Genomic DNA, 22706 nt, shown 5'->3' on the forward strand with positions numbered 1-22706 from the left:
CTGAACCTGTGTTATGGAGGATTTGACAGTTTTCAGAAAAAGAGCTCCGTGGTTTTCTCTGGTTTGCTTGTGTCCCACTAACAGAGGTAGAGGAGTGTAGACATCCCTCATGAGATGGACTACTTGTGGTAAAGAGGCAATCCAGCAAAAACAGGGGGGTCGTTCAAACCAGCATGTTGGAAAGCAGAAGGAGGGAATGAGCTCCAACACTGCGATACTGCACCCTCTGTAGACCAGAGGCACAGGTCAGGGTAGGCACAGATCAGTGCTCGGGTCTGGACATCAGGCAACCACTGAAAGACTGTTTATAGACATGCAGACTGACCCATTCCCATCACGTGCCACAAGACCACAAAGAATGCACAAGGGCCTGGGTCAGTGAACTCGACAACACCATACTCTACAATCTCTACTCTGAGCAGAAACCCATAAACAAGAAGCACCTCAATCTGCCCAGTTGTTGGATTCTGTCCATGACAGCCCATTCACTGGCAGTGTGCTCAGAAGAGAAGCACAGCTCACTGTGGAATTAAGGAATCAAATCAGAGTATTATTTGTTTCAGATCATCCAATCTTCCCCAATCCTGCAAGTGTAACCTGGGACAGCCAATGGACTGACAAACTCACAAGATCCTCTTCCTCCAGCTGAGTTTCATCACCCTCTTATTATGAGGGACATAGACTGTAGTGTAGCGGTTAGCATAATGCTTTACAGTGCCAGTGACCCAGGTTCAAATCTGACCACTGTCTGTATTGTACGTTCTCCCCGTGTCTGTATTGTACATTCTCCCCGTGTCTGCGTGGGTTTCCTCCGGGCGCTCTGGTTTCCTCCCATATTCCAAAGACGTACATGTTAGGAAATTGTGGGCATGCTATGTTGGTACCAAAAGCATGGCGACACTTGCGGGCTGCCCCCAGAACACTACACAAAAAAGATGTATTTCACTGTGTGTTTTAATGTACATGTGACCAATAAAGATATCTTACCTGAGGGTATGCACTCAGTCTTTTTACCCAGGGTTGGGGAATCAAGAACTAGAGAGCATAGGTTTAAGGTGAGAGGGGAGAGATTAAATAGGAACCTGAAGGGCAACTTTTTCACCCAGAGGGTGGTCAGTATATGGAACGAGCTGCCAGAGGAAGTGGGTGAGGCAGGTACATTAACAACATTTAAAAGGCACTTGGTCAGGTACATGGATAGGAAAGGTTTAGAGGGATATGGGCCAAACGCGGGCAACTGGGACTGGCTTGGATGGGAATCTCGGTTGGCATGGACCGGTTGGGCAGAAGGGTCTGTTTCTGTGCTGTGTGACTCTGTGACTGGGCAGCGTGACTGCAGAATCACCTCAGCAGTAGAAATAAACTGTTCAACATTACATTTTTTTTGCCCACCAGATTTACAAGTTTAATATAATTTCCAAATGTTGAAATGCAAGCTGAAGACCCAAGCCTAGGGCATTTATATCAATACGGAGCCTGAGCAATCGCAGGGAACACCTCACCCAGGAGGACTATTGTTGCTGCTCTCTGCTTCCTGCCCACATAGACACTGCCCGATTCTGTGAACCAGCCATGGGCACTTTACCAAACGTCAAGAACCATCATGGTGAAGGTCTGGGAAAGGGGCAGGGGAGGAAAGCACGGCAGAAATAGATGATCAAGCAGCAGTCTCCAACTTTCTGCCACAACAGAACTGGAAAACAGATGTCATGGAGGTGGTGCAGGAGGTAGTGATTAACCACACCCCACCTCCACATTCTGAGCAGGGGTGACTATAATCTGCTGCAGACTGTGGGGAAACAGTTTGACCATGTGCCTTTGGTACCATTCGGTACTTTGATCAGGAACAACCAAGCATCCAAACACAAAACTACAGCCAGTGGCAACCTCTGCAATGACCTGCCAGCTCCCGGATTACACACCCACTGCTTTTGAACCTGATCTCTCACAACGTGGGGCGTTCCTACTTTGAACTATCCACAAACCACTCACCACTTTGCTGTCTTCTCGTCCCAAATTACATAAAACAATAAATAAATCTCCAGGTATTGCAGCGGCAGTATGTAGGAGCGATCCATAGTGATCACGTGAAGGGTCTGCAGCTCAAGAAACTTCTGCTCGAAGTTGATGAGCTGAAGTTAAAGATTTGGTCATGTACACTGCATCAGTGAGGGGAAAGTTACCTGGAGGCTTTGTTCCAGGAGACCTCTTCGATTAAACACAGAGGATCTGGTCAGTCATGAGGAACAGGAGAGGGTGACTAGGGGTGGACCAGATGTGAAGGTGTAGAGACTTTGTGATGGAGGAGCCTCAGCCTCTGAACTAGTACACAGGTATGCAATTCTTGCAGCCAGTGCGGATGAGAGGCAGGAAGGATGAGCTAACTGACCGCAGCATCACAGTAAAGGGTGCATTAAATTGGGGAAATGAACAGGAATAGAGTGATGTGAGAGAAGTGTCATTCTAGGGACAGATGCTGTTAGCAGCTGTGAGCTATGAGTCCCAAAAGGGAGGTTGTTGCCCAGGTGAGGGTTCACCAGTATGCTGTCTGGATTAGAGGGTTTGAGCTATAAGGAGAGGTTGGACAAACTTGGGTTGTTTTCTCTGGCGCGTCAGAGGCTGAGGGGAGATCTGATAGAAGTTTATAAAATAATGGGAAGCAGAGACATGGTAGACAGAATCATTTTCCCAGGGCAGAAATATCAAATACTAGAGGACATGCATTGAAGGCGAAAGGGGGAAAGTTTAAAGGAGATGTGTGGGACTTTTTTTAAAAAACACAGAGAGTGGTGGGTCCCTGGAGCGGGCTGCCAGGGGAGGTGGTGGAAGCAGATACGATAGTGACATTTAAGACACTGTTAGAAAGGCCCATGAATGTGCAGGGAATGGAGGGATATGGCTCATGCGCAGGCAGAAGGGATTAATTTAATTTGGCATCGTTTTCAGCACAGACATTGCGGGCCGAAGAGCCTGTTCCTGTGCTGTACTGTTTCATGTTCCACCTCAAGCTGGAGAGTGGGAGGGGAGAGATCAGGTTGACACTGTTCAAAGATAACAATGTTCACAGACAGATAATGGAGCTGCTGAGGGAGTGTGAGTGGCTGGGGCCCAAAGTAAAATGCAGAACCATAAAGCTAATAATCTTTGGATCACAGTCTGGGCCAGACCTGGTGTAGGCAGAAGATCAATGAGGCTCGGAGAATGTGATTTATATGGATGGGTGCCCAGTGATCAGTATGGGAGTGACGACTCTATGAATGGTGTGGGAGAAAGTGGTTTCAATTCATGGGGGAAGAGGGAGGCGTTCCTTCGGTAAGGGCTCCTCTTGGCTCTGGCTGGGACCAGTGCCCCAGCCTCATCTCAAGCCCCCCCTAGAGTAACGGGTGCTCGAGATAAGGCTTTACACTAAATAACTTGGGGGGGGGGTGACTCTGATGAAGGTAAATTTAGAAATTTATAAAGGAAAGACAAATTGACAGTGCAGGGCAGTAAAATGTTAAACGATAGGAACAGCAATCAAAACAGTATACAGGTCCTCCCCGGGTTACAAACGATGGCCAGGAACAGAACCCTGTCTAACCCAGGATTGTCTGTTCCTCCAATTGGAGTCAGAGCAGGGAGAAATGCACAAAGGCAAAAGGACAGGCTCTGTACCTGAACAATACAACATTAAAGCATAAATCAAACTCTATACACATAATTGAATAGCCACTCCAGAGGAGTGGTTGAACAGTGGGAGGGAGGAGATGGGGGGGGGGGAGAGGAGAGGGAGAAATCTTAACTCAGAAAATCGAGTAACAGAATCAGGTTGGGTGTGGTAGGAAACAGCAAGGAACAGAAAACACTGGTAGGGTGTAGTCTAACGACTCTGAGACAGCAGTGGTGATGCAGAACATTGTATACTGTAAATCAGGAAACATGTGAGATGGGAAATACAGTAACCGTGGGGGTCGTCTGCACCAACTGGGCAAAGCGAGTTAGCAGTAACAGCACCGTGGATGAACTCATGGACCGTCGAGTAGAAAGGGCAATGTGTGAGGAACCAATGTGGGAACAGACCGACTCATCATGTGCTATGTGAGGAGAAACAATTGACATTCTGACTGTTGGTCGTTTGAGGGAAGGATGGTCACACAACAAAAAAAGAAACTTTAAGTTTGGAAGCAACTTCATCCAACCTGAAACCAGGGCTTTCGGTTGGAACAAAATAAGTTATGAGTACCTGATCTGACAACAGTAGACTGGGAAACTACGTTCAAGGATATGACTCTCTCCACCTGCTCCCCCACACTCTCTCCAGGGTCCCAGAGTCATCTCCATCTCAAGGGATGGGTTAGCAACTAATATCCACTACAAGCTCCCAAACTCCCAGGGCTTTCCTGATGAAACCTCCTCGCACTCGGTTCCTGTAAGGGACTACATCCCATTCTCCTGGTTTCTGCGGCTCTGTTGTACTTGTTCCAATTACACACCTCCTACCACACTACCTCCTCCACACCATCTTCCTTAACCGTGGCTTCCCTCCATATAGTTGACAGGGTTCCACTTTCTGAATTCCTGCTCCCTCTCTCCCCACCACCTTCCACCCTATCAGGAGCCATATACAAAAGACCATCGTTGGTAACTTCCACCACCTTAAACAAGATGCCGCTACTGGATGCATCCTCCTGCTTCCCCCACTTTTAGCATTGCCTGGCCCACACTTCCATCTCCACCAAAACTCATTCCCCGTCTCAGGCACCTTCCGATGGAACCTCTGGAGATGCAACACCTGCCCTTTTATCTCCTCCCTTCCCCCATCCAGGGACCCAAACCCTGGTTCCTGCTGAAGCAGCCATTCACTTGCACTTCTTCCAGCTCACTACATCCGGCGTTCCCAGTGTGGGCTCCCCCACTGCATCCGGCGTTCCCAGTGTGGGCTCCCCCACTGCATCCGGCATTCCCAGTGTGGGCTCCCCCACTGCATCCGGCATTCCCAGTGTGGGCTCTCCCCACCCCCTCCAAATCCCTCCCCTCTCACCTCGCCCACCCCACCCTCACCCTTCCTCCCCCCTGCCTGCAACTTAAAACATGTTTGAATTCTAACTGGTTCTGATGAAAGGTCACTGACCTGAACCACTGACCATTTCTGCCTCCACGGATGATGCCTGACCTGCAGGGTACTTGCAGTATATTTTGTATTCAACATTCATGACTGAAATAGGTTTCTAGTAAGAATCTGCTAGATTCACATCACCAATATATTCTGGGTTGTTTAATTAACTGACATTAAATTCCTGAGGGCTGTTGGTGGGAGCCAGACCTGTGTCACTGCTGGATCACTGCCCTGGTGAGTGTCCTGCAGTGCCACCGGCTTCTCTCAGAGAAGCCCCTCAGTGCCTTTCTCTGAGGCCATTCAGCTTATCTCTGTGTGATACTCAGTCTGGGTTAAACTACCCACACCTCAGACCAAGCCACGGTGCTGACTGGACTGATGTGGTCACTGGGTGAGGCACAGTGGAATGAAGTGTTCAACAGGCAGACACTTGGCTGTGTTGTGCTATGTGATCGCAACATTGATCGACAACAAAGGAAATCAGTTCCACCAGTGAATCATCTCCACAGCATCATTCACCATCTCAGAGCTCTTGCAGAATTCTGGGAATGTTGGGAACGTCTATACCCTTGGGTGACCAGAAAGACTGAAGTGCACAGCAACATCCCACAGAGTACAGCCCCCCCCACAGTGCGACACTCTCTCAGTACCAACCCTTTTTTAAACAAACGTCTATTTACTGAAAGCACTACAAAAGAACATCTAGCGTCAAAATACTACAACTAATACAGAAAGTAGAAGAAAAACTACGCAAATTACATAACTACAGCAATAATGCTAACTAACGTCCGCGAAACGCAACACTTCACAGAAGAATCGCATTCTCACTGTCCATGACACACGCCATCCCGAGGGGCCCACTGAGCGCGTAACTCAACCAGGGTGCCTGCGGATACGGCATGCTTCCTCTCTCAAGGACACACACGCGTGGACGTAAGCCCAGACGATGGGCAGGTAGGCGGACTGGCCAGAACCCTCAGCCGCCCACTGCCTGGACCTGTGCATTCCAGCTTGGCCAGGCCCAGCAGAAGACTCACCAGGAGATCCCCTGAACAACCTGCCCCATGTCACACCGGGTGACTGTTCAGTACTGTCCCTCCCTCAGTACAGCTGCTCCCACAGTGTGACCCTCCCTTATTATAGCCCTTCCCATGGTGTGACCCTCCCTCAGTTCTGCTCCTCCCTCAGTACTGCTCCTCCCACACTGTGACCCTCCCTCAGTACTGCCCCTCCCAGTGTGACCCTCCCTCAGTACTGCTCCTCCCACCGTGTGACCCTCCCTCAGTATCTTGGGGTTTTCCTTGATCCCTACTTGTCAAGGACTTCTCGTGCCCCCTTCTAGCTCTCCTAATTCCATTCTTAAGCTCCCTCCTGGCTACCTTATAACTCTCCAGAGCCCTATCTGATCCTTGCTTTCTAAACCTCAGGTAAGCTTCTTTCTTCCTCTTGACAAGATATTCTACATCTCGTGTCAACCACGGTTCCTTCACTCTACCATCCTTACCCTGCCTCAATGGGGCAAACCTATCCAGAACCCCATGCAAGTATTCCTTAAACAACCTTCACATTTCTGCTGTGCACTTCCCCAAGAACATCTTTTCCAAATTTACACTCCCAAGTTCCTGCCTAATAGCATCAAAATTCCCCTTCCCCCAGTTAAATACTTTCCCATATCATCTGCTCCTACCCCTCTCCAAGGCTATGGTAAATGTCAAGGAATTATGGTCACTATCTCCAAAATGCTCTCCCACCGAGAGATCTGAAACCTGATCAGGCTCATTTCCTAGCACCAGGTCCAGTACGGCCTCTCCTCTAGTTGGCCTGTCCACGTACTCTGTCAGGAATCCTTCCTGGACGCACCTAACAAACTCCACCCCATCTATCCCCTTTACACTAAGGAAGTGCCAATCAATATTGGGGAAGTTGAAATCACCCATGACAACAACCCTGTTATTTTGCACCTCTCCAAAATCTGCCTCCTGATCTGCTCCTTGGCATCTCTGCTTTTATTGGTGGTGGGGGGTGGTCTGTAGAATACTCCCAATAGAGTGATCGCTCCCTTCCTGTTTCTGACTTCCACCCACACTGACTCAGTGGACAATCCCTCCAGGACATCCTTCCTTTCTACAGCTGTGATACTGTCCCTGATCAGCAAAGCCACTCCCCCACCTCTTTTACCTCCGTCCCTGTCCCTTTTGAAACATCTAAACCCCGGAATATCCAGCAGCCATTCCTGCCTTGCAACAGCCAAGTCTCTGCAATGGTCACCACATCATAGTTCCATGTACTTACCCACGCTCTGTTCATCGGCCTTGTTTCTGATACATTAAAGTGACCACACTTCAGCCCATCCAACTGACTGCAATTTTGCCCTTTCAAATGCCTGTCCTTCTTCACAGTCTCTCTACACTCTGCATCTCTGACCTATCACTGGTTCCCATCCCCCTGCTAAACGTTTAAACTCTCCCCAACAGTTCTAGCAAATATGCCCGCAGGAATAGTGGTTCCCTTCCAGTTCAGGTGTAACCCGTCCCTTTTACAAATTTCTATAGATGTACAGTGGAGAGCATTCTGACTGGTTGCATCACCGCCTGGTCTGGAGGCTCCAATGTGCAGGATCACAAGAGGCTACAGAGGGTTGTAGACTCAGCCAGCTCCATCACGGGCACAATCCTCCCCACCATCGAGAACATCTTCAAGATGTGATGCCACAAGAAGGCAGCATCCATTACTAAGTACTCTCACCATTCCGGACATGCCCTCTTCTCATTACTACCATCGGGGAGGAAGTACAGGAGCCTGAAGACCCACACTCAACTATTCAGGAACAGCTTCTTCCCCTCTGCCGTCAGATTTCTGAACAGTCCATGACCCCATGAACACTCGTTATTCCTTTCGTTTTTCACTATTTATTTATTTTTGCAGTTTATAGTAATTTTATGTCTGTGCACCGTGCTGCTGCCACAAAACAACACATTTCACGTCATATGTCAGTGATAATGAATCTGATTCTTCACAGTTGACCTGGTCTCTACTTCAGTCACTAACTGCAGGAGTTCATTCTACAGTCACGAGGAACAGTCTGTCACAGACTCAGCTCAAATCTCACCCCCAGTCTGACAAGCTGACTTGCTGTGTTCCCATCAGGCAACATCCTGACTGCTTGTGCCTTGCTGCTGGCTCAAGTGTGATCCCGCGCCTGAATGCGTTCCTTGCCTTGCTGTCATTGTGATCAGAGATGAAGATTGTTCAGCAAGCACCAGGTAGCTTCACAATTTCCTCCGGCTTCCTTCCAAATCCCAAAGAGGTGGGAGGAAACCAGAGCACCCAGGGGAAACCCACGTAGTCACAGGGAGAACGTGTAAACTCCACACAGACAGTGCCAGAGGTTGGGATTGAACCCAGCAATCTCCTGAATTTGACCAATGTACCTGCCTCCACCACCACCCCAGGCAGTGCATTCCATGCCCCTACCACTCTCTGGGTAAAAAACCTTCCTCTGATACCTCCCTTGAACTTCCCACCCATTATGCCCTCTTGCATTGAGCATTGGTGCCCTGGGAAAGAGGTGCTGGCTGTCCACTCTATCTATTCCTCTTAATATTTTGTACACCTCTGTCATGTCTCCCCTCATCCTCCTTCTCTCCAATGAGTAAAGCCCTAGCTCCCTTAGTCTCTCCTCATAATGCATACTCTCTAAACCAAGCAGCATCCTGGTAAATCTCCTCTGCACCCTTTCCAATGCTTCCACATCCTTCCTATAATGAGGTGACCAGATCTGGACACAGTACTCTAAGTGTGGTCTAATCAGAGTTTTGTAGCGCTGCATCATTACCTCACAGCTCTTAAACTTGATCCCACGACTTATGAATGTTAACATCCCATAAGCTTTCTTAACTACCCTATCCATCTGTCAGGCAACTTTCAGGGATCTGTGAATATGAACCCCAGATCCCTCTGCTCCTCCACACTACCCAAAATCCTGCCATTAACTTTGTACTCTGCCTTGGAGTTTGTCCTTCCAAAGTGTACCACCTCACACTTCTCTGGATTGAACTCCATCTGCCACTTCTCAGCCCAGCTCTGCATCCTATCAATGTCCCTCTGCAATATTCCACAATCCTCCACACTATCCACAACACCACCAACCTTATTGTCGTCTGCAACCTTGCCAGCCCACCCTTCTACCCCCTCATCCAAGTCATTACTAAAAATCATGAAAAGCAGAGGTCCCAGAACCGATCCTTATGGGACACCGCTAGTCACAGCCCTCCAATCTGAATGCACTCCCTCCACTACAACCCTCGGCTTTCTACAGGCAAGCCAATACTGAATCCACACGGCCAAGCTTCCCTGGTTCCCAAGCCCTCTGATCTTCTGAAGAAGCCTACCATGTGGAACCTTGTCAAATGCCTTACTAAAATCCATGTAGACCACATCTACTGCACTACCCTCATCTATCAGCCTGGTCACCTCCTCAAAGGACACTATCAGGCTTGTGAGACGTGATCTGCCCTTCACAAAGCCATGCTGGCTGTCCCTGATCAGACCATGATTCTCTAAATGCCCATAGATCCTTTCTCTAAGAATCCTTTCCAACAGCTTGCCCACCACAGATGTAAGGCTCACTGGTCTATAATTCCCTGGACTATCCCTACTACCTTTTTTGAATGAGGGGACAACATTTGCCACCCTCCAATCCTCCGGTACCATTCCCGTGGACAACAAGCACTCAAAAATCCTAGCCAATGGTTCAGCAATCTCCTCCCTCGCCTCGCGGAACAGCCTGGGGAATATTCCGTCAGGCCCCGGGGACTTATCTGTCCTAAGATTTTCTAACAGCTCCAACACATCCTCTCTCTTGATATCAACGTGCTCTAGAACATTAAGATTACCAACACTGTCCTCAGCTTCATCAAGGCCCCTCTCCTTGCTGAATACTGAAGAGAAGTATTCATTGAGAACCTCACCCACTTCCACAGCTTCCAGGCACATCTTCCCACATTTGTCTTTAACTGGTCCTACCTTTACTCTCGTCATCCTTCTGCTCTTCACATAAGTGAAAAATGCCTTGGGATTTTCCTTAACCCTACTTGCCAAGGCCTTTTCATGTCCCCTTCATATTCCCCTCAGCCCCTTCTTAAGTTCCCTCCTTGCTACTCTATATTCCTCAAGAGCCCTATCTGATCCTTGCTGCTTACACCTTATGTATGCTGCCTTCTTTCTCCTAACTAGATGTTCCACCTCTCGTCACCCATGGTTCCTTCACCCTGCCATTCTTTCTCTACCTCACCGGGACAAATTTGCCCCTAACATCCTGCAAGAGATCCCTAAACAACGGTCACATCTCCATAGTACATTTCCTTTCAAAAATATCATCCCAATTTACACTCGCAAGTTCTAGCCTTATAGCGGTGGTCACTGTCCCCCAAATGCTCACCCACTGAGAGATCTGTCACCTGACCTGGTTCATTACCTAATACTCGATCTAGTATGGCATTCCCTCTAGTCGGCCTGTCAACATACTGTGACGGGAATCCATCCTGGATACACTTAACAAACTCTGCCCCGTCTAAACCTTTGGTACTAAGCAGATGCCAATCAATATTTGGGAAGATGAAGTCTCGCATGATAACAACCCCATTATTTTTGCACCTTTCCAAAATCTGCCTCCCAATCTGCTCCTCAGTATCCTTGCTGCTACCAGGGGGCCTATAGAATACTCGCAGTCGAGTAACTGCTCCTTTCTTGTTCCTAACTTCCACCCATACTGACTCTAGAGAGGATCCTCCTGCATTATCCACCCTTTCTGCAGCTGTAATAGTATCCCTGACTAATAACACCACCCCTCCTCCTCTTCTCCCCCCACCTCCCTATCCCTTTTAAAACACTGAAATCCGGGAATATTCAGTATTCATTCCTGCCCTGGTGATAGCCAAGTCTCTGCAAGAGCCACAATATTATAGTTCCATGTATTTATTCAAGCTCTCAGTTCATCACCCTTATTCCTGATGCTTCTTGCATTTAAGTAGATGCACTTTAGCCCAGCCACCTCACTACTTTTATACCCTATACTCTGCTTCTCCTTCCTCAAAGCCTCTCTATATGTTAGATCTGGCTTTACTCCATGCACTTCTTCCACTGACCTATCCCTCCGGTTCCCATCCCCCTTACAAACTAGTTTAAACCCTCCTGAACCACACTAGCAAACCTGCCTGCAAGGATATTGGCCCCCCCTTGAGTTCAGGTGTAACCCATCCACTCTGTACAGGTCCCACCTTCCCCAGAGGAGATCCCAATGATCCAAAAATCTAAAACCTTGCCCCCTGCACCAACTCCTCAACCACGCATTCATCTGCCATCTCCTCCTGTTCTTACCTTCATTATCACGTGACACTGGCAGCAATCCTGAGATTGCTACCCTTGAGGTCCTGTTCTTCAGCCTAGCTCCCTAAACTCCCTTTTCAGGATCACATCCCTCTTCCTATCTATGTGGTTGGTACCAACATGTACCACGACTTCTGGCTGCTTTCCCTCCCACTCAAGAATTTATTGCCTACCCCTCAAGGGCAATGCTGGCCTTACCGGCAAAGTCCGCAGCCTGGAAATGAATAAATAAAACGACCAAGAAACAACAGGATTGTCATAAAGGATGTCCTTCAGGGAAGGAAATCTGCCGTCGTTACCTCACCCGGCCTGATGTATCCAGACTCATGGGTGTGACCCCCCCAGACCCACAGGCATGACCCCCCAGACCCACGGCTGTGACCACCTCTTCACCTCCTCCTCAAGGATGGACAATAAATGCCAGCAACACACACATCCCATCAACAAATAAATGAAAACACACACATTGACTGAACATCGAAGGTACACTGGATTCATTTATCCAAATCCAACAAAGGTTTCCAAAAAGAAACTCATGGCAACTAGTTTCATCCAACTGTCAGTGAGGCTCAAACATTGCAGATGCTGGAAATCCAAGGAACCTGCGGGAAATCTCGGCAGGTTGGGCAGCGTCTGTGGAGAGGAAACCAGAGGTAACAGTTCAGGTCGAGGAAAAGATTTGTTTTGATAAAAGGTTGTCGAGCCGTAACATTAACTCTTCCTCTCTCCACAGACACTACCTGACCTGCTGAGATTTCCAGCAGTTTCTGTTATCTCACACCGGGAACAGATGTGGGAACACCCAGTCTGACAGACACCTCGAGGGCATTCCATCACCACCACACTCAAGACAGTGCAGGTAAGTACAGCTACCTGTTGCACAAGGTGAAACCACTTGGACAGTTTTACTTGCGCTGTATTCTGCAGCTGCTTGACAAATACGGGGCTCTCTCCATGTGAGCAAAGAGAATCCATGGGTTGTTCAGATAATGGGCAGTTTTGCCAATGTCTGTGGCACTTCTTGGACTGGTGCCCAAGTTCACAAAGTGATAAACAATGTGTTCAGTCATTGGCAAAAACAACAGCTTCTCCTGAGAACCAGCTCCGCGGGGGCAGAATATACAGAACCATGTGGGATTTGGTAATTGAGGGACTATAGAGGCCAAACCCCAACCCTGCCATTGAAACACTGCCAACTCCCTCCCTTCTCTTCGCTGTTTGCAGCCCTCGAGCTACCAGTGCCCGCAAGTTCTGTGGAACAGGGAACTCTTTATACAGAGAGAGGTCTTAATGCCCTGACAACTCAAACCCAGCAGAGATCCATGTCCCCACCACCATGGACAGAGGGTAAAGAAGGGCCGTGTTGAGGGCTGTCAGTAAACATCCCATAAACAGGGAGTGCAAGCAATGGTCACAACAAGAAGTTGATCATTTACAGGCTTCACTGCATTCTGTAACTCATGTGGGAAACTCAGTGACCCCTGAGTTCCTTCCCCTCTCAACCAATCTTAACCCTAACCCTGCCAGCTCTCCAGCTTCGGTTATGACTTGGCAAGGCGTAACAGTTAATTTGTGATATGGAACAAGGCAGTATCACCATGGCCTTCCATGTGACACGCCACACGCACACGCATCCACAAGAGCATGCATTCAAAAAGCCCGACCTGCCTGGGACTAAGCTGCCCCATAAGTGTTCCCTCTCTCCAGCAGCGGTACACTGCGGTTGTAGTGTGCACTGGCTACAAAATGCACTGCACCAACTGGTCTCACTACAGCACCTCCCAACCCACCATGTCCATCAACAAGGACAACAGGGGCATCAGGTCCTGGGGAACACCACCACCTGCAGGTTCCCCTCTAAAATAATATTAAGACAGATAAATCTCCGGGGCCTGACAGAATTTTCCCCAGGCTGCTTCAAGAGGCGAGGGAGGAGATTGTTGAACCGCTGGTAAGGATCTTTGAGTCCTCGTTGTCCACGGGGATGGTGCCAGAGGATTGGAGGGTTGCGAGTGTTGTCCCCTTGTTCAAAAAAGGTAATAGGGATAGGCCAGGGAATTATAGACTGGTGAGTCTCACGTCTGTGGTGGGTAAGCTGTTAGAAAGGATTCTAAGGGATAGGATTTATGAACACCTTGAGAATCCTGGACTGATTAGGGACAGCCAGCATGGCTTTGTGAAGGGAAGATCTTGCCTCACAGCCTGATAGAGTTCTTTGAGGAGGTGACGAGGAAGATTGATGAGGGCAGTGCGGTGGATGTGGTTTACATGGATTTTAGTAAGGCGTTCGATAAGGTTCCTCATGGTAGGCTTCAGAAGGTCAGAGGCCAAGGGATCCAAGGAAGCTTGGCTGTGTGGATTAGGAATTGGCTTGCATGTAGAAAGCAGAGGGTTGTGGTGGAAGGAGTGCCCTCGGATTGGAAGGCAGTGACTAGTGGTGTCCCGCAGGGATCGGTTCTGGGACCTCTACTTTTTGTGATATTTATAGATGACTTAGACGAGGGGGTGGAGGGCTGGGTTAGTAAGTTTGCGGACGACACTAAGATCGGCGGTGTTGTGGATAGTGTGGAGGGCTGTCGGAGCTTACAGAGGGATATTGATAGGATGCAGAGCTGGGCTGACAAGTGGCAGATAGAGTTCAATCCGGAGAAGTGTGAGGTGGTACACTTTGGAAGGACAAACTCCAGGGCAGAGTACAGGGTAAATGGCAAGGTACTTGGCAGTGTGGAGGAGCAGAGGGATCTGGGGGTTCATATTCACAGTTCATTGAAAGTTGCCTCACAGGTGGATAGAGCAGTTAAGAAGGCCTATGGGATGTTGGCTTTCATAAATCGTGGGATTGAGTTTAAGAGCCGTGAGGTGATGATGCAGCTTTACAAAACTCTAGTTAGGCCACACTTAGAGTACTGCGTTCAGTTCTGGTCGCCTCATTATAGGAAGGATGTGGAGGCGTTGGAAGGGTGCAGAGGAGATTTACCAGGATGCTGCCTGGATTAGAGAGTATTGAATATGAGGAGAAGCTTAAGGTGCTAGGGCTTTAGTCACTGGAAAGGAGGAGGATGATAGGAGACATGATAGAGGTATATAAAATATTGAGAGGAATAGATAGAGTAGACAGTCAGTGCCTCCTTCCCAGGGCACCAATGCTCAAGACGAGAGGGCATGACTTTAAGGTTATGGGTGGGAGGTTCAGGGGAGACGTCAGGGGAAGGTTTTTCACCCAGAGAGTGGTTGGTGCATGGAATGCACTGCCTGGGGTGGTGGTGGAGGCAAATACATTAGACAGGTTCAAGAGTTTGTTGGATAGGCACATGGAGGAATGTGAGATAGAGGGATATGCGGGAGGAAAGGTTTAGATAGTGTGAGGGTGGTTTGATGGACGGCACAACATGGTGGGCCGAAGGGCCTGTTTTGTGCTGTATGGTTCTACGGTTAAACTGTATACCATCCCGACTTGAAAATGTCACCGTTCCTTCACCGTCACTGGGTCTAATTGCTGGAACTGTTTCCCCAACAGTACTGTGGGAGCACCTTCACCAGAAGGACTGTTGCTGTACAAGGCAGCTCACCACCACCTTCTCAGGGGTGATTAGCGATGGGCAATAAGTGCTGGTCTTGTCAGCAGCACCCACATCCGAGGAGAAAGTAAACAGAAAACAAGACAACACAGCGTAATTTAGCAAGAATGAGATAATTAAACTATTTGTCACAAGGAAGATCCTATCTCAGTGTTATGGTACTGTAGCCATGAGAGGATTATGAAACTCGAATCCATTTTGTGATAATCACTGCTTCTTTCCAGCAGACAGACTGCACGGTCCCTGGCATGGATCAACTTGCTGACAGTTTGTCAGCAAATGCCTGCATGGTCTAGCCACAAAGTTCTGCACAGGTTGCTCAACAGTTTCATTCAGAGGTGGATCAGTGCCCACAGTCTGGAAAGGTAAACTTGGCCAGAAGCTGCAGGTTCTAATCTTGCCTGCCCACTGCAAGGAGCAGGTTCCTGTCTCTCACTCCCTGTACACCAAAGCCCAGAGACAGAGAATTACACAGCATGGAAACGGGCCACCTGGGTCTACTCATCCTTGCTGACCAGTGGGCACCCTTCCCTAGTAATCCCATCTCTCAGCATTTGGGAGATATCCCCACAGCAGATATCAGGCTCATATCCTGCAGGATTTCCACTGCCGCTATACACTTCAGCCACCTAGTGCTGGGTCGCGTGTTGTTTGTCATACATGTTAATGATTTGGATGAGAATGTAGATGGCACGGTTAGTAAGTCTGCAGGCAACACTAGAATTGGTAGCGTAGTGGACAGTGAAGAAGGTTGTCTAAGGTTACCAAAGGATCTAGATCAACTGGGAAAGTGGGAAGGGAATGACAGATGGAATTTGACTTGGACAAGTGCAAAGTGATGCATTTTGGGAAATTAAATCGGGGCAGGAGGTATACAGTGAATGGCAGGGCCCTGGGGAGTGTCGTTGAACAGAGAGACCTTGGGGTACGTACAGAAAGTGTACAAGATGCTGGTGAAACCGCACCTGGAGTATTGACTGCAGTTCTGGTCATCACACTAGAGGAAAGATGTGATTAAGTAAGAGAGGGTGCAGAAAAGTTTCACAAGGATGTGGCCTGGATTGGAAGGCTCGAGTTATTGGGAGAGAGTGGATAGACTGGGTCTGTTTTCCCTGAAGTGAAGGAAGCTGGGGAGTGTCATGATAGAAGTATATAAAATTATGAGAGGCATAGATAGGGTAGATAGTCAGTCTATTCCTTATGGTAGGGTTGTTTAAAACCAGAGGGTGGAGGTTCAAGGTGAGAGGGAGGAGATTTAAAGGGGATTTGAGGGTAAATGTTTCACACACTGTAGTTAGTGTCTGGAATGAGCTGCCAGAGGAGGTGGTGAAGGCAGGAACAGTAACAACATTTAAGAGGCATCTGGACAGGTACTTGAATGGGCAGGGCATAGGGGGATATGGAATTAATGCAGGCAACTGGGATTAGTGTAGATAGGCATGGTGGTCAGCATAGACACAGTGGGTCGAAGGGCCTGTTTCCAAGCTGTACGATTCTATGACTCTCATCAAGAAAAGTTTCCTTCAGTCCCGAGGATTAGACACGAGTCCCCCATCCAACACACAGCAGTGGTCTTAACGACACTGCTTCTCACAGTCAGCAGTAGCTGACTGCATTGTCCCAGGGTCCTGACCCACATCACCCACCAACACCTCACTTCAGGTCAAGGGCACTCTCACAGGGAGAAGAAACGAGAAATGCACTGGAATGTTTTCACCCCCTTCGTTAGAACGGGAAGATCTTTGCCAGGTTCCTCCTCAACTGCCTTCTCCCAGTGGCTGAAGAGCTGCTCCCTGAATTGCAGGGTGGACCCTGTCCATCTAGGTGCACAGTGGACGTGGTTTTCACCCACAACTCTGACAAAGTTGCCGGGAGCAGCACCAGACACTATACCCGACCTTTTCTCATCTCACAAAGCCTTTGACAGGCAAGAAGGACCGTGGAGCAAATCTGGCTTCCCGCAGAAATCTGTCTCCACCTTGAGTATGCTCCACAGCAGGCTGGTGTCAGACACTTCCCTCAACCTTTCTTACCACAACACACCACCCCATCTCCAAAGGGTTTCCTTCTGGAATGGAATTCAGCCGCAGGACAAATGGGAAACAGTACCACCTGTGCTGGCATTACTCCACAACCAAGGTCATCAGTCCTTGATCCGCACGACATGTATGCAGCACAGCAATGAGGGAATGGCCATATTTCCAACACTGGTAGGACAAAGGTCTTTGACCACCTGAGCCCACCTCACAACATCACCCTCTGACAATAACAGTTCACAATGAGATCCAAGACCATTTCTGATATCTCAGGAGCCACCTTCCATCAAAGGTGGATGTGATGATTAAATTCACCACTGCCTTCACTGCCCCAGCACAACAATTGGCCAATTGAGGAAGAGAGTGTTTGAAGGTCAACATGTCAGACCTAGCACAAACTTCATGGTCGCCTGCCCTCACATATGTTTCTGAGAGCTGAACAACCTACAACAGACACCTTGAAGCACAGGAGAGACACCACCAACACTATCTCTGCAAAATCCTCCAAACCGACTGCAGTATAGGCAAGCTAGTATCAGCTTTGGAAATCCATGTGACATCAAAGCACAGGTCAGCACCACTCCCAAAACAGACACTGTCCCGACCCAAAGGTAGAGATTATCAGACAGACCAAAAAAAAACCAATCAGATTCCGTCACAGCCTCCTTGACAAAAAGTGTAAACTTGCCCACCATTCCCGTGAACTTCTGGCCAATGACATTTCAAAGTGGAGAAGGCTCATTCAGGATGAGAACCTTGTCCGTGTGCTGGAAGCCCTGTGAGAAGACAGAAGGAGCGGACAACCTCACAAACTACCCACTGCCTCTCCTCCGAAGCAGCTCCTGCCTCACCTGTGGTTGAGTCTCCGGTTCTGACCCTGGCCTCACCAGAACTGGAGTGGAAGCAAGTGATAGCCCAGGAAGAATGCAGAGCAACTCCGTACCCTGAGTCAGGATCAGACTGGAGGGGCCACTGGGTGTGCAGTGGGCTGACTGAGTGACTCACAATGAAGGATGGTGCTGCAGGGTCAGAACCGTAGACTCAACCACAGAGTGAGGTTCCATCACCGCCCTCAGTTCAGTGCACCCCCAAACCTTGATATCAAGTTTGTTTATTATTTTATTCACAGACATGGACATCACCAGTTAGCCAGAGGGCGGTGAAGGACCAACCAGACTGATGGGTCTGGAAACACAAAGACAGACCGTTTCCCACCTCAGAACTTCAGTGAACAAGACAGATTTGGCAGGTTCACAGTCATTGCTGTAGAATCAGAGGTCAATCAACCCACTCCAGCCACACTGGCCAAAAATGGATCTTAAGTTAGTCCCACTTCCCAACTTTCAGTCCACAGCCCCAGCAAATTCCAGCTCAGTGTCCAAGCATCATCTACCTCCATTCTGAGGGTTTCTACCTCTGGCAGTGAGTCCAGGCTTCCAGTTGTTAACCAGTGATAACATAACATCCCCCAACTCTGCTCCAGTTCTTTAGTTGGTGGCCCCAGTTAGGGAAATGCTTCATTCCTGTTTACCATGTTCTGGGTCTCTCATAAATTCACACCTTCTCATCAGTCGCCTTTGGCCCTCCCATCAATACTATCAATGCAACCTAGGCAACATCGTCAAATCTCCAGTCCACTCACATCCTTCCTGACACCAGTTTTTTTATCCAAGGTTTATTTTCAATGACTTGAATTTAAATTCACAGCTGTTGAGGTGTCTTTGAACAACATGTCTCTGGATCAAAGATTCAGGTCACCAAGTCATTAAGTCGGCCTGTGAACCACTCCTTGTTCAGCTGACAGCCCGAGTTGCAGTGATGTAGTCATTTAATGTAAACCTTTTCTAAACAGTGACCTCCAGTAATTTCACACAGTGCATTCTCCTCTATGTTCTTAAGTTCTATGCCACAACCAATAAATTATTCAATGTGTCTTCTTAACCACATTATCTGCCTTCCCACTATCCTTATGGAGACAGTGATCTCCAAGGGAGTGATGGAGGAGGTGATGAGAACTGTTTTGATCCAGAGACTGGTGCAAGTCAGGACAGTGGCGTCAGAAGCCTGCTTCATATTTGGAAAGAACCTGGATGGGTCTAGGACGAGCTCTGCACTATGGGGCTGTTCCAAGATGGTGCTGGTGAATGCTCCTTCAGGCTGAATAGCAGTTCCAGTGACTCTAATCGCACAGTTGGAGACCTTCCCCACACCAACCAGCAGTTCATGGCAGATCACCACAGACTGCAGTGGCTAATGAAGGCAGTTCACCACAGCTTCATCACACTGACTGCAGCAGCTCCAGGAAGGTATCACCACCACCTGCTCAGGGGCAAGAATGGATGGTCAATAAGTGCTGGTCCAGCTATGGATGAGCTTTTAATGGAGTATCACTGAAATATAGACCCTGCCCGGGAGATGCACAATCGCTCCAACAGTCAATGAGAAATCCCAAAAGTGGGCTGAGGATCACCGGTCTATGGTTTAAGTTAGAGAGACAGAATCCTAGAGTTGCACAGCATAGAAAGAGGCCCTTCAGCCCATTGTGTCTATGCCATCCATCATGATAAATAAAAGAAAAAGAACACAACAAAAGTGGGGACAGAGATCTTGTGGAAGAAATATCCTGGAGTGTGGGACCTAAGTGTACCGGGGGCCCACACTGGCACGCCAAAGTGTACCGGGGGCCCACACTGGCACGCCAAAGTGTACCTGGGGCCCAGCTCAGCACTGGACCAGCTGTGGCTCAAAGCCTCCCACCTCTGTCTGAAGATCAAGGGTTGAAACATGCTGTGCCACTAACAGATGCCAGCAATCGTCTCATTACAATGCAAGATGGCTCTCTGCACCACAAAACCTTCACTGGCTCCAGAGCAATGAGTGGTGTCCTGATGTTGAATGGTGCTACAGAAATGCACTTTCTTTAAACCTGGTGAGTGATGGACTGAGGTGCATCGGATTAAACCAGAGAGGACATTGCAGCCACCAATGACCTGGTGTTTAAACTCCACCCTCTCCTTCCCAGTCACAGAGACCCAGAAACAAGCATTATACATAGAGCACAGAACAGTACAGCAGAGGAACAGGCCATTCAGCCCACAATGTTGTACCGAACCAATTAAATTAGTAATAAAATGCCCAACTAAGCTAATCCCTTCTGCCTCCACAACGGCCAGATGCGTCCATTTCCCTCACATTCATGTGCCCATCTGAGAGCTTCTTGAACACCCCTATCGTATCTGCCTCCACCCCCACCCCAGGCAGCACGTTCCAGGTACCCACCACTCTCTGTGCAAAAAACTTGCCCCTCATATCGCCTTTGAACTTTCCCCGCCCTCATCTTAAATGCATGCCCTCTGGTACTAGACATCTCAACCCTGGAGAAAGTTACCGGCTGTCTACCCCTATCTGTGCCTCTCGTAATCTTATAAACCTCCATCAGGTCTCCCCTCAGCCTCCCCCGCTGGGTGGAGAATGGTCGGTGGAGTGTACCCAGTGGTTGCTCCCCCAGTGCCTGTAACCTTAAAACTGACCTACACCAGGATGGAGCAGGCATTCACCACCCAGACAACGTCCTTCACCACAGCCCACACTGCTCTCCCCCTCACCGCCCCTCTCTCACATCTCCACCTCCCTCCATGCCTCCCCTCCTTCCCTCCCATCCCACCCTCCTCCCTCCCTCCCTCTGTCCTTTCCCCTCACCTTCACTCCCTCCCTCCTCCCCATTCCTCCCTTTCTCTTCCCTCTCTCCCTCTCTTGCTCCCTCCTTCTCACCTCTCCGTCCCTCCTTTTGTCCTCTACCCTCGTCTCTCCCATCACTCACTCTCCCTCCCCCTCCACTCCTCCCACTCTTCCTCTCCCACCCTCTCTCCCTCTCACCTACTCTCCCTTTTCCTCATCCTCAGTCTCCCTCCCCCCACTCACTCACTCCCCCCTGCCATCCTCTTCCCTCCCCCCCACTCCCCTTCCTCCCCTCATCTATCCCTCCCTTTCCCTCCTCTCTCTCCCTCCCTCCCTCCCCTCCTCACTCCCCTTCCTCCCCTCATCTCTCCCTCTCTCCCTCCCTCCCTCCCCCCCCCCCCCCCCCCCCCGGCCCCAAGTTTTACTCCCGAACTCCCGGAACTTTCCGATCCGCTCCCGAGGACCGGCGGCTCTTTCTCTGCGCTCACCTGGAGCGGGGGCTCCGCTGGGATCAGATGGCGATCGGCTCCGGCGCCGCTGGGAGCGGGATCAGCTCCGGATCGGGATCAGCTCCGGATCGGGATCTTTCGCTTCAGTTTTTCGCTTCGCCCTCAGCGGAAATGGGAGGAAAATGGGCGGTTCGTCCGTCACATGATCCAGATTCCAGCGCTATCCCAACAACTGGATCCGTTCCCACCAACTGCATCCAATCCCAACCACTGGACCCGATCCCAACCACTGGACCTATTCCCAGAAGCTGGATCCAATCCCAACAACTGAATCCTATCCCTGTAGAATCCGAGCAACTGGATCTGATTCCAACAGAATTCCAGCTACGGGTCAATCCCAACACAGTCACACCACCAGAACCCGATTCCAACACAATTCCAGCAACAGGACCCAGAAAACGCTGGAAACACTCAGCAGGTCAGGCAGCATCTGTGGAGAGAGAACGTTTCAGGTCGAAGACCCTGCTTCAGAACTGGGAAGACAAAAGAAACTCGTTAATCCACAGGGAGGGTGGGGAGGGGATGTCTCCAATCGGGTAAAACCAGAATGAACGTGGGGATAAGCTGTAAACAAGGTGACCTGGTTACTGAGTGAATGGGAGCAGTTAGAGGGCCAGAACATAGACAATCTCATCCTGAGTGACTAGTGGTGTGCCTCAGGAGTGGGTGCTGGGGCCATTGTTGTTTGTCATCTCTATCAATGATTTGGATGAGAATGTACAGGGCACAGTTTGTAAGTTTGCAGATGACACTAAAATAGATGGTGTCACAGATAGTGAAGAAGGTTATCAAAAACTACTGAGGAATCTTGATCATCTGGGGCAGTGGGCCGAGGAGTGGCAAATGGAGTTTAAGTTGGATAAGTGCGAGGTGTTGCATTTTGGAAAGTCAAATCAAGGTAGGACTTTCACAGTGAACAGCAGGGCCCTGGGGAGTGTTGTAGAACAGAAGGACTTTGGAATAGGAGTACATGATTCACTGAAAGTGGAGTCACAGATAGACAAGGTGGTGAAGAAGGCTTTTGGCACACTGGCCTTCTTCAGTCAGGGCACTGAGTATAAAAGCTGGGAGGTCATGGTGCAGTTGTACAGGACGCTGGTGAGGCCACACTTGGAGTATTGTGTTCAGTTTTGGTCACCCTGCTATAGGAAAGATGTTATTAAACTAGAAAGAGTGCAGAAAAGATTTACAAGGATGTTGCCAGGACTTGAGGGACTGTGTTACAGGGAGGGGGTGGACAGGCTAGGACCTTTTTCCTTGGAGCGTAGGAGACTGAGAAGTGATCTTATGTAGGTGTGTAAAATTAGGAGGGGCATTGATAGGGTGAATGTGCACAGTCTTTTTCCAAGTTTGGGGAAATCAAGAACTGGAGGGCATAGGTTTAAGGTGAGAGGGGAAAGATTTAATAGGCAACATTTTTATA

The 22706-nt window shown here is 49.2% G+C and overlaps 1 protein-coding gene across 1 annotated transcript in view; it reads right to left on the bottom strand.

The window, feature by feature from the left end:
• Positions 1 to 21408, bottom strand: part of tspan9a (tetraspanin 9a) — a 137633-nt gene extending 116225 nt beyond the window's left edge. Inside the window, exon 1 of the mRNA XM_052029820.1 lies at positions 21263 to 21408. The gene's annotated coding sequence lies outside the window, so the exon portion shown is untranslated. The remainder of the gene's footprint in view (positions 1 to 21262) is intronic.
• Between the last annotated feature and the right edge of the window lie 1298 nt (positions 21409 to 22706).

Source organism: Pristis pectinata, chromosome 15 (genome assembly GCF_009764475.1).
Source record: "Pristis pectinata isolate sPriPec2 chromosome 15, sPriPec2.1.pri, whole genome shotgun sequence".
NCBI lineage: Eukaryota > Metazoa > Chordata > Chondrichthyes > Rhinopristiformes > Pristidae > Pristis > Pristis pectinata.